The sequence below is a fragment of the Citrus sinensis genome, chromosome 7 (genome assembly GCF_022201045.2).
Source record: "Citrus sinensis cultivar Valencia sweet orange chromosome 7, DVS_A1.0, whole genome shotgun sequence".
Taxonomy (NCBI): domain Eukaryota; kingdom Viridiplantae; phylum Streptophyta; class Magnoliopsida; order Sapindales; family Rutaceae; genus Citrus; species Citrus sinensis.
The window spans coordinates 1,181,314-1,192,434 of NC_068562.1; the positions used below are offsets into that span (position 1 = coordinate 1,181,314).

Genomic DNA, 11,121 nt, shown 5'->3' on the forward strand with positions numbered 1-11,121 from the left:
AGAAGTGTTATCAATTGTGGGTGCTGAAAGAAAGGTGTTGGATCAAACAATTTACTATTGGACCTTTTATAGAAGCGTACAATCCACTTGGACTTTGGAAGAACGGTGAAATATTCTTAGAATCTAGTGACGGACAACTACTCTTATATGATCCTAATGCCCAAGAAATGAGGGATCTGGGACTCCGAGGCTTGTGGTTTTATGTTCATTGCTTCAGAGAAAGTTTACTCTCAATCAAAAGAGAGGGAAAGTTATTAGGGGGGTTTGATATTCCATGGCACATCTTAGGTGTGGAATAACAATGAAGAGAGGGACAACTGTTTTAAAACCATCATCTTAGACATCTTAAATAGTAACAATGAAATGAGATTATTTTTTGTGACCATTATGAACCGTCATCTTTTTCAATTTTTAACGATGGCTCTTTTAATAATCCGTCATTAATTTCCATCCAATTTCAAGAAAAAAATATTTTTAATGATTTGTTTGTTTAAGAATCATTATTAAATGTTGAGATTTAATGGGTTTTTGTGTTTTAACTGTTATTTTATTATTAGTAGTATGATTATTTTTAATGACAATTCTAGTAAAAGCGGTCATCATTTATTTATTTTCATCACAGTTTTTATATTATAACAGTCAATAATGTTCATTGACTACCTTTAATGATAGTTCTAGTAAAAACCGTCATTATAAGTTAAATTTAATGACATTTTTTGGACAATAAAGGTCATCTTTTCATTGATTAAAAAAAAATTGTAATTTAAGAACCATTTCAAGCCTCTGTTTCAATTGCAATTTCCGATTAAATTCACTTAAATGTCACATATACAAAAGATAGCTTCACAAAAAACTTTAACATGCACTAACCTACAACATAATACAAATTCGCTTCTACATCAAAATTTCCATAACTCCACCATTTTCAAGCCTAAAGTTTATTACTTTGTAACCAAAGAATTAACGCGCTCAGATGTTGTCTTGCAAAAATCTGTTAATTATCGAAGGTAAAAAAAAAAAAAAAGAACTAGTATGTACATAATACAAAAAAATAGAAAAGAAAAATTAAAAAAATAGGAAACAACACATGAAAATTCCAGGTGTTGTTTTATCTACAAAATAACACCCATAAATTTTTTCAGGTACCATTTGGCTCTATTAGTTACATTTTCCTTCTAATTTTCTATCACTTTCTAACGTATTAAATTCTAACTTATCAAACATAATATTTTAATAATTATTTCATTCTCCATTGCCCAAACTAATATATATTAATAAACAAAACTAAAAAAATTCCAAAATTTGAAATACCAAATCATTATTAATTTTATAGACTAACTTCAAATTTATCTATCATGTGTCATATCTAACAGCAAGTTCCCATGTACATATAGCTCACTCGCATCTAACCAAACCTATCTCTCCTCCGTTGTAACTCCTTTTTCCATAAAATAAAGTGAGGAATATATTAATTATGTAGTTTCAAAATACAAAATACCTATTTGGTAATAAATGACAACATATTTTCTAAAATAGAGACAATAAAAAAGCGTTTAATTGCATCATCCATATGACACCCAATATCTATCCATTATACATTGGAAAATAAAAAAACTGAGGCCTAAAGTTTAGATTCCTATATTTTAACCAAAGAATTAATAGCATCTTTGGATATAACCTTGCAAAGGTTGTGCCTGTTTATTACCAAAGGAAAAAGGAACAGCCAAGTATAAATATAACAGAAAAGAACTAAAGAAGATTCAAAACAGCATCTAAACAACACCTGAAATTTTTCATATGCACTTTTAGCAGCAAAATTACATCCATGGAAAGTAATAATTACAAAACAGCACCCAAAATTTTCATGTGCAGTTTTAATTACAAAACAGCAGTAATACATCCATGGAAAGTTTCAGAAATTGCTCTCGCTGCATAACAATAGCTAAATATTAAGGAATCATTGTAGTCAACCTTTGCTTGATTGTATATCATCTATTTTTGGTTGTAAATATTTTATTCTTGGATAGTTACAATATTCTAGAAAGCTAGCAATAGGTGAATTATTTATTTCCCTTTCTATTATTTATTTCCTTTTCTATACAAACATGTAAATTGTATAAATTGTAATTATATTTTTCAATGAATTCTGGTCAAGCCATTTTTCCCAAATCTATATTATTCTCTAAAACCTTTCATGGTATCAGAGCCTCTATAGAACATTCACAAGTTCAATTCTTTATCTTTCACAATGGCCGATCCTTTAAAAACTCCATACACTTCTAGTTCGCCAACTTCCTCTTCCAACCAAACCTCTCCAATCATCGTCAATCCTCTTGACAATAATTCCTCTCTTATTTCAATCAACACAACCACTCAAATATCCATCAAACTTACCTTCTCTAATTATACATCTTGGTGATTTCAATTTCATGCTATACTTATAGGATATGATCTTATGGGATTCATTGATGGGTCCAAACCTTGTCCCTCTCCAACCATCACTACCGAAACTGACAACAAGCCTAATCCAAATTATTCGCTTTAGATCCGGCAAGATCAATTAATTCTTAGTGCCATTGCCGGGTCTATTTCTCCCAATCTTGTTCCATTTATTGCCTCTGCAAAAACATCACAAGAAGCATGGACTATTCTAGCCAATACCTATGCCAAACCCTCACGAGGACGTCTCACACAATTAAAAGAGGATCTTCGTCTCATTCACAAAGGCACACAGACAATTACTGACTACCTCCAACATGCCAAAACCATTGCTGACGAACTTGCTATGCTTAATGCTCCCATTGATAATGAGGATCTCATATTAAAAATCTTAGGTGGCCTTGATGAAGATTACAAAGACCTCTGCTCAGCCATCCGTGTCCGTGACAACCCTATTACGTTTGATGAACTGCATGAGAAACTCATCAATTTTGAAGCACATCTAAAGTATGAAGCACGAAAGAAAGCTAATCTCTCCAACATGCCCGCTTCTGCCAATCCAGCTCAAAAACCCTTTCACAATCCACCTAAAAACCAGCCCCAAAATCGTCCTTTTAATCCACCTTATCGTCCACCTCTCTTTTCACATAATCGTCCACCCTTCTTTTCACACACACACTCACCTTCACCTTCTCCACTTCCTCCTACTCAACCTCGTCCCTATCTTGGTAAGTGTCAACTTTGTCGCCAACAAGGTCACTCTACAAAACGTTGTCCAACCTTTAGACACATTCTTTGGTCTTCGAATACTCAGCCTCAAGCCCATATTGCTGCCCCACAAACCTACATGACTACTCCTCCTGCACCCTCTGCCATCGAATGGATTTTAGACTCTGGTGCATCTCATCATGTTACAACAGATCTTCATAACCTGTCACTACATTATGAACACCCGGTCTCTGAAAGTGTGCACATTGGAGATGGCACCGGTCTACCTATTACTCATAGTGGTTCCACCACCCTACCATCTTCTTCTCAGTCTTTTTCTTTAAATAATGTTTTATGTGTTCCATCTATGAAAAAGAATTTAATTTCTGTTTCTCAATTCTGTTCTCATAATAACGTGTCTGTTGAATTCTTACCAACTTCCTTTTATGTGAAGGATCTTCGCACGAGGGCACTACTTCTGCAAGGAACAACTAGAAATGGTGTTTATGAGTGGCCACGTCCGTCCTCTGCAACCAAGCCTTTACTTGCCTTTTTATCCATCAAGGTTCCCATTGATCAATGGCATTATCGCCTTGGTCACCCATCCTCTAATATTCTGCGTAATTTAGTTTCAAGTCAAACTTTACCGTTATCATCATCGTCAACTGTCTTTGATTTTCCTTATAATTCTTGTCACTGTAATAAAACTCATAAGTTACCATTTTCTTCTTCCTCACTTACAAGCTCTCATCCTCTTGAATTATTATATTTTGATGTGTGGACATCTCCGGTTATTTCTTATGATGGTTATAAATATTATGTTATATTTGTCGACCATTTCACTCGATATATTTAGCTATATACTCTTAAACAAAAATCTGATGTCCATGACATTTTTATTCGCTTTAAAGCATTAGTAGAAAAGTACTTTAACCATTCTATTATTACACTTTACGCGGATAATAAAGGAGAATACACCTATTTAAAATCCTTTCTTGCTACTAATGGCATCTCTCACCTCACCACACCACCACACACCCCAGAACATAATGGCCTTTCTAAACATCGTCATCGCCACATAGTCGAAACTGGACTCACTTTGCTTCATCACGCCCATATGCCTCTCACATTTTGGCCACATGCATTTACTACTGCTACATACCTCATTAACCGTATGCCAAAAGTTGCCGTCTCTATGAAAACTTCCTTTGAAAAATTATTTGGCCATCAACCAAATTACTCCAAATTAAAAGTATTTGGTTGCCTTTGTTATCCGTGGCTACGACCATATGGGTCTCACAAACTTTCTTCTCGATCTCACCCTTGTGTCTTTCTTGGTTATTCCTCCACCCAAAGTGCATATCAGTGTTATGATCCAACCTCACAAAAAATATATGTTTCCCGTCCCGTCACATTTGTTGAGTCCATTTTTCCATTTTCTCAACAATCTCTTCCCCTTTCACGCCCAACAGATATTACTTTCCACCAATGGATCCAATCTTCTCCACATTTGCCAATTTCTGAATCTGTTGCTCATGCAAATCAACCTTCGGCATCACATCCACCAATTTCCATAAATTCTCACCTCCCAAATTTTCACTACCTGCCAAATCTCCCTTTTGCCAATATATAAATCAAATAATCAAACTCCAGTAGTCTCTTAACCAGGGGCGAAGCTAACACCATTTTTTAGGGCGGGCTAAAATATTTTTAATTACTATCCATACCAGGCATGCACGCTACCAACTATTTATAACATGTTTGAGATAAATCAACAGTTCATCCAGTTTAGAAAGACTTTCTTCAATTACAAGGTCTTCCTTAAAAATTCAAATCAAGCATGCAAATTAAGAAATTTATGTAATTAACTAAAATATTATTTCCAAAAATCTTACCCAGGCTATAGCCCAGGTAAGCCACCCTTTAGCTTCACCCCTGCTCTCAACCCCACTCATTAAACTCTTCTTCACAATTGTCATTTTCTACTTCTTCTCAAGCTGAATCTTTACCGACTGACAATGACGTGTCCACTTATGAGCATCATCTCCTGTACAACTTGCAAGGTACATCTTCTGTTGAACCTCTTTTAACCCCTTCAGCCTCTACTCCTCCAATCTTACATAAACCATCTCCTTCGTCTTATCTACCATCAACCACCATCCACAACAATCATCCCATGCAAACTAGAGCAAAGAACAATATCCATAAACCACTTACCAAACTAAGCCTTGCTACTGTCCACACATTCGCTTCCTCAACTGAACCAACCTCAGTCTCTGAAGCTCTTCAACACCCTGCCTGGCGAGTAGCTATGTCTGATGAGTTTAATGCACTTCTCCGTAATGAGACTTGGACACTTGTTCATTTTCACCCATCTCAAAATTTAGTGGGTTGTAAGTGGGTGTTTCGTATCAAACGCAACTCTGATGGCTCCATAGAACGTTACAAGGCTCTCCTCGTTGCAAAAGGCTTTCACCAACGACTTGACATAGATTATCATGAGACATTTAGTCCTGTTATCAAGCCAACAACTGTTCGACTTGTTCTTAGTCTTGCACCCTCTAATGGATGGTCTCTTAGACAACTAGATGAAAATAATGCATTTCTTCATGGACACTTACTTGAAGATGTCTATATGGCTCAACCCCCGGGCTTTGTTGATAAGAGCAATCCTACCCATGTGTGCCATCTTAAGAAGGCTCTCTATGGTCTTAAGCAGGCCCTCCGTGCTTGGTATCATGAACTACAATAATTCTTATTATCATGTGGGTTTGTCAATTCTCTATCAGATCCCTCTTTATTTATTTATAAACACCTACATCTCACCATGTATCTTTTAGTGTATGTGGATGACTTAATTCTCACAGGTAGTGACGACCGTCTTCTTAGCCAATTCACACAACAACTTGCTGCCAAAGTTTCCATTAAAGACCTTGGTGCCCTACATACTTTCTTGACGTCGAAATAATTCCATCCAAATCGGGTGTTCTCCTCTCGCAGCATAAATATATACATGATCTACTGGAAAAGGCTGACATGTTGCATGCCAACATTGTCCATACATCTATATCTCATAATCATATGCCAAGTCTCCATGATGGTGTCTCCTTATCAGATGCAAACGCATATCGCTCCATTGTTGGTGGCCTTCAATATTTATCTCTTACTCGCCTAGATGTTGCCTTTGCTGTCAATAAGTTATCTCAATTTATGCATTGCCCAACCACTCAACACTGGGTTGCTGTCAAACAACTACTTCGATATCTTTGGGGTACTATTCATCATGGATTATTTCTACATCGTAACTCCCCTTTGCTACTTCATGGCTTTTCTGATGCAGATTGGGCAGGCAACACTGATGATCGAACCTCCACAAGTGGTCACACAGTCTTTCTTGGTCATAATGCCATCTTTTGGAGTTTGAAGAAACAATGTTCTGTTGCTAGATCCTCCATCGAAGCTGAATATCGTTCAGTTGCTTCTATCACTGCTGAAATTACATGGCTTCAATCTCTGTTGAGTGAACTTGGGGTTCACTTGCCCACCATACCCACTATTTATTGTGACAATATTGGGGCTAGGTATCTTTGTGCAAACCCGGTCTTTCACTCTCGCATGAAACATATTGCCATAGATTTTCACTTCGTAAGGGAAAAAGTAAAGAATAGTGACATCCGAGTCTCTCATGTGTCCTCTGCAGATCAGTTAGCTGATGCACTTACTAAGCCACTTCCTCGTCAACAGCTAGATGCACTTCGAGTCAAGATTGGCGTCCTTCCACGGGACACCATCTTGAGGGGGCATATTAAGGAATCATTGTAGTCAACCTTTGCTTGATTGTATATCATCTATTTTTGGTTGTAAATATTTTATTCTTGGATAGTTACAATATTCTAGAAAGCTAGCAATAGGTGAATTATTTATTTCCCTTTCTGTTATTTATTTCCTTTTCTATACAAACATGTAAACTGTATAAATTGTAATTATATTGTTCAATGAATTCTGGTCAAGCCATTTTTCCCAAATCTATATTATTCTCTAAAACCTTTCACTAAAGAGCACCAGCAACTTTTCAAGTGCTGTTTTTCTGCATAAACAATAGTAAAATATCACCTATAAACTTACAAGTGCTGTTTTTCTACATCAACAACAGGTTCTTCTACATAAATAGCAGCTAAACCGCACTGGAAGTCGTTAGGTGCTGTTTTTCTACATAAACAGCAATAAAACAGCACTTGAAAACTTTCATGCACTGTTTTTGCTGCATAACAACAGTTAAATAGTACCTAGAAGTTCTAGGTTTTATTTTTACTGCATAACAGCAACTAAGCAGCACCTGGACAATTTCAGGTGATTTGTTTCTGTTGTGCCAAATACCAGTAAAGAACTGATAATGGCTCACCAAGATCCACTCAAAAAAGGTTCTTGTATCTAAAAATTTTAGATGATCTGTACTCAATTTTTGAATGCTTAAACAATCTAAACAACCAAAGCAAATCAAAGTAAGAATCAAAGAACAGAAAGAACAACACAGAGGAAACTTATAGTGGTTCGGCTATGGAAGCCTACGTCCACTGTGAAAGGGTGAATCCAAGTATTACTGAATGAGTGTCTACAGAGTACAAGCTTTTTAGAGAAGATTACAGCTAACACCACATCGTTACTCCAAGGAACCAAGCTATATATATACAAGCAATGCTAGAGAGGTAAATGGACTCTCAAAATCACTAGCATGCTTCCCCTGTGTTCAGTGACAAAGACCAGCAGCTTCCTGCGCTGGTTAACAGCCTTAACTGACTTCTGATCAGCCTCCAAGACACGTGTCTTCATCTTGTTTATTCTAAGTGATGAAATGGCAGCTCAAGCTGTCGTCTCGTTTAAGTGAATCATATGCGAATCACATGTCTTCCTCGCACACACAGATGACACGATATCCTTGTCATATAGCTTTTTTAAGGACTTCAACCGACATGTCATAGTATTGGCAAGCCTTTAACCGACTTGTCTCACTTGATTATAAAACTAATTTGATAGTTCATACTCAACAGTTTCTGCATGAACAACAATAAAAATAGCACCTGAAAGTTCCAGGTACTGTGTTTCTACATAACTAGCAATAAAAACAGCAACTGAAAGTTTCCAGGTTGCCTTTTCCTTTCAAAAGAAGAAAAAGCTATCTGAACGCAATTAAGAGAATCAAATGTGCCTTCAGTATAGCAATAAATAACAATCTATAGGATGAATCCATAAAATAGGTAACTAAGTTTAGTTTACTTGCTAACAAAAGAAAACCGAAAAGAAGAGAGGCAGAGAGGAAAAATCACAGAATTGAAATGTTGAGTTTCAAAACTGATGTATTGAAGTTGAACTTGTACTACCTGCTAATATTTAAATTTGATTATAGTATTAAGAGCAAAAGCAGAAGTGCCATATAGTAAATTAAGTATTAAAAGATAAGGTTCTAGTGAAAAATGGAAAAAAAGGAAATTCACTGTGATGTGCAAAATCATTTGGTCTATCCTTCTAAGATTAGATACCTACGGCAAACACTATCTATCCATCTATCTAGATAAAATACTAACTTTGGACAACCAATACCTAGACCAAAATTGCCATTGCAACATTTTCTAAAATAGACTAAAAAGCTTAAGTTAATTCATGTTAAACCAAAGTAGATAATAAAGTTTAAGTCGAATTAAGCGAACATAATATTTTTAGTCATTTTGCAAAAAACCTAATATGAGCTATTAAAATCTGATGCATACAATTAAAAACAGAAAAGCAAAGCAAGTGTAGTCATTATATGCTAAGCCAAAATTTCTAGGCTAAATGATAGACACCTGGTCAATTATAAATGAGGTGGCAAATAAAGGATAGGTGTTGATTCATCAAATGACCACCTAAAAACAATAGAAACGTAGCATAGTGAAGCTCCTAAGAAGCTGTAGCTTATTTACTATTAATAGAGACATTTGCTTCAATAGTTAGTGTGCTGATTATGTACCACAATCAAAGAAAACAAAATAGAGAGAGCTTTAACAGAAGCTCCTATTCTGATTAAGGAATAAAAGGTTCATTTTTTTAATTCCAGTGTTTTAATATTTGTTTCTAGACCTGACTATGTAATTGATGCCTTTAACATTTTAATAGCAGGAACTAACATGAGGAGGAATTGACGTACGCGGTACATGTATATTACCATTATCTTTTCAGAATGAAGTTATTCCTCTCAGATTCTATTTCCAGGCTTCCAGTTGCGATATTGCCTTTTCATCCTCAAAATAAATCTTCCAGAAATGATCATGGGTGTGTGTGTGTGTGTGTGTGTGTGTATCATGGATTTAAAATTTAAATTATAAAATTTAGAAAATAAACTACTAAATCCACAACCAATTAATTACCGATGAACTAAATTAGTGGACTAAATTATCTATCAAAATCTCTATAGTTTGAGTGATGATACAACTACAAACTCTTGTACAAACTTATTTTGTACAAATTGATGTGGCATTAATTCATTGGTTGAATGAAAATATAAAATAATAAAAATAAATAATGTGGGCAAAGAGATATTTAATTCAACCAATTTTATCATGCCACATTAGTTTGTATAAGATAAGTTTGTACAAGACTTTGTGGCTATATTATTACTCCTATAATATATCCATCAAAATATCTAAAATACTTCTAAGTTCCCAACATAGAATCCAAACTCATGACATAATAGTTAACATATATTCCAAAGTGAAGCCAATTGCTAGCAAAGACCAACGCAAAACTACAAAATACTTAGCAACATCCAAGTTTCTTAGCAAACTAAACTTTATTCTTCTCTTTTTCTTTATTCTTATTCTATATCACTACTTATACCACAAAAATAAATAAATAAAGTGTTTTACACTCTCTTTTCTCTTGTATTTGTAAGGAACTTCTCTTTCAAAAAATTAAATAAACATGAGCCAAATTGAGGTTAAATTCTTCATCTGATTGAAAGATTCTAACAAGGATAGCATAAACGTACATTAATTTGATTTAACCAAATAGTCTCTATCAAAATGAAATTAAGAAAAAGCGGCTATATCATATTAGTAGATCAACATGTTTTGATTATGAAAGATGGCTAAAAAAATTGAATTCACAGGACAAAATAAATGATAGTTCAAGCAGGTCTTCAATAAAGACCTTCAAGATGTTTTTGACTTGAATAAAAAATTACAAATCCAACCAAGAAACCGACACCGTAAATCATAGTTAGATATAAAAATATGAAACTAAAAGGAAGTAATTAATAAAAATGTGCAAGTTTGACTTTGGTGTGGTAGACAACGTCGATGGTGATTGGGAATCAAGGTTTTGGTTTTCTTCATTGATAGAGTTTGGGGAGAGGTTGGGAAAATCGGGTTAGGATCAAGCCAATCAGGTTTTGGGTTGATCGGTTGGCAAAAAGTCATCCGAACTCGACCCAAACTCATTCAGATTGGATTAGAATGGATTAAAAATTAGGTTGAGTACGGATTGGATCAAATTAAGAATAAATATAATTGGGATTAAGATCATGTCAAATCAGGTTCGAGTCAATGCAGCTATTGAGAGATAAAAGTTTAAAAATGTTGCTTGCTGGCTTGTAGCATTCTCCATTTCTTCATCTGAATTTTTCCCCTCACTATGGCCTATAATATAATATTTCTATCATCAAATTTTCAACTAATTTATAAGTTACAAAGAAACCCTAAACCCAAAAAATAAAAAATTTATAAAAATACATGCATTGTATTAATGAAATAATAAAATATCATCATGAGGTGGAAAGTAGCAGATTGCGGTGCAATAGCGGCTGCGGTGGCTGGTGGATCAAGTGGTAATAGGTAGTATATTGCTTCTATGCGCGGTTGCATCAGATCGTGTCAAGGTTCCTTTGCTGCCGTGTTGTCTGCATGTCTACGTCTTTATCTCCCATGCCTTGTTTGGTAAGTG

The 11,121-nt window shown here is 35.0% G+C and overlaps 1 non-coding gene across 1 annotated transcript; it reads left to right on the plus strand.

The window, feature by feature from the left end:
• The first annotated feature begins 2,797 nt into the window (after positions 1 to 2,797).
• On the plus strand, positions 2,798 to 2,936 carry LOC127899010 (small nucleolar RNA Z247). The gene has a single exon (XR_008050778.1). It is a non-coding gene; the product is annotated as a small nucleolar RNA Z247 (small nucleolar RNA).
• Positions 2,937 to 11,121: the final 8,185 nt, after the last annotated feature.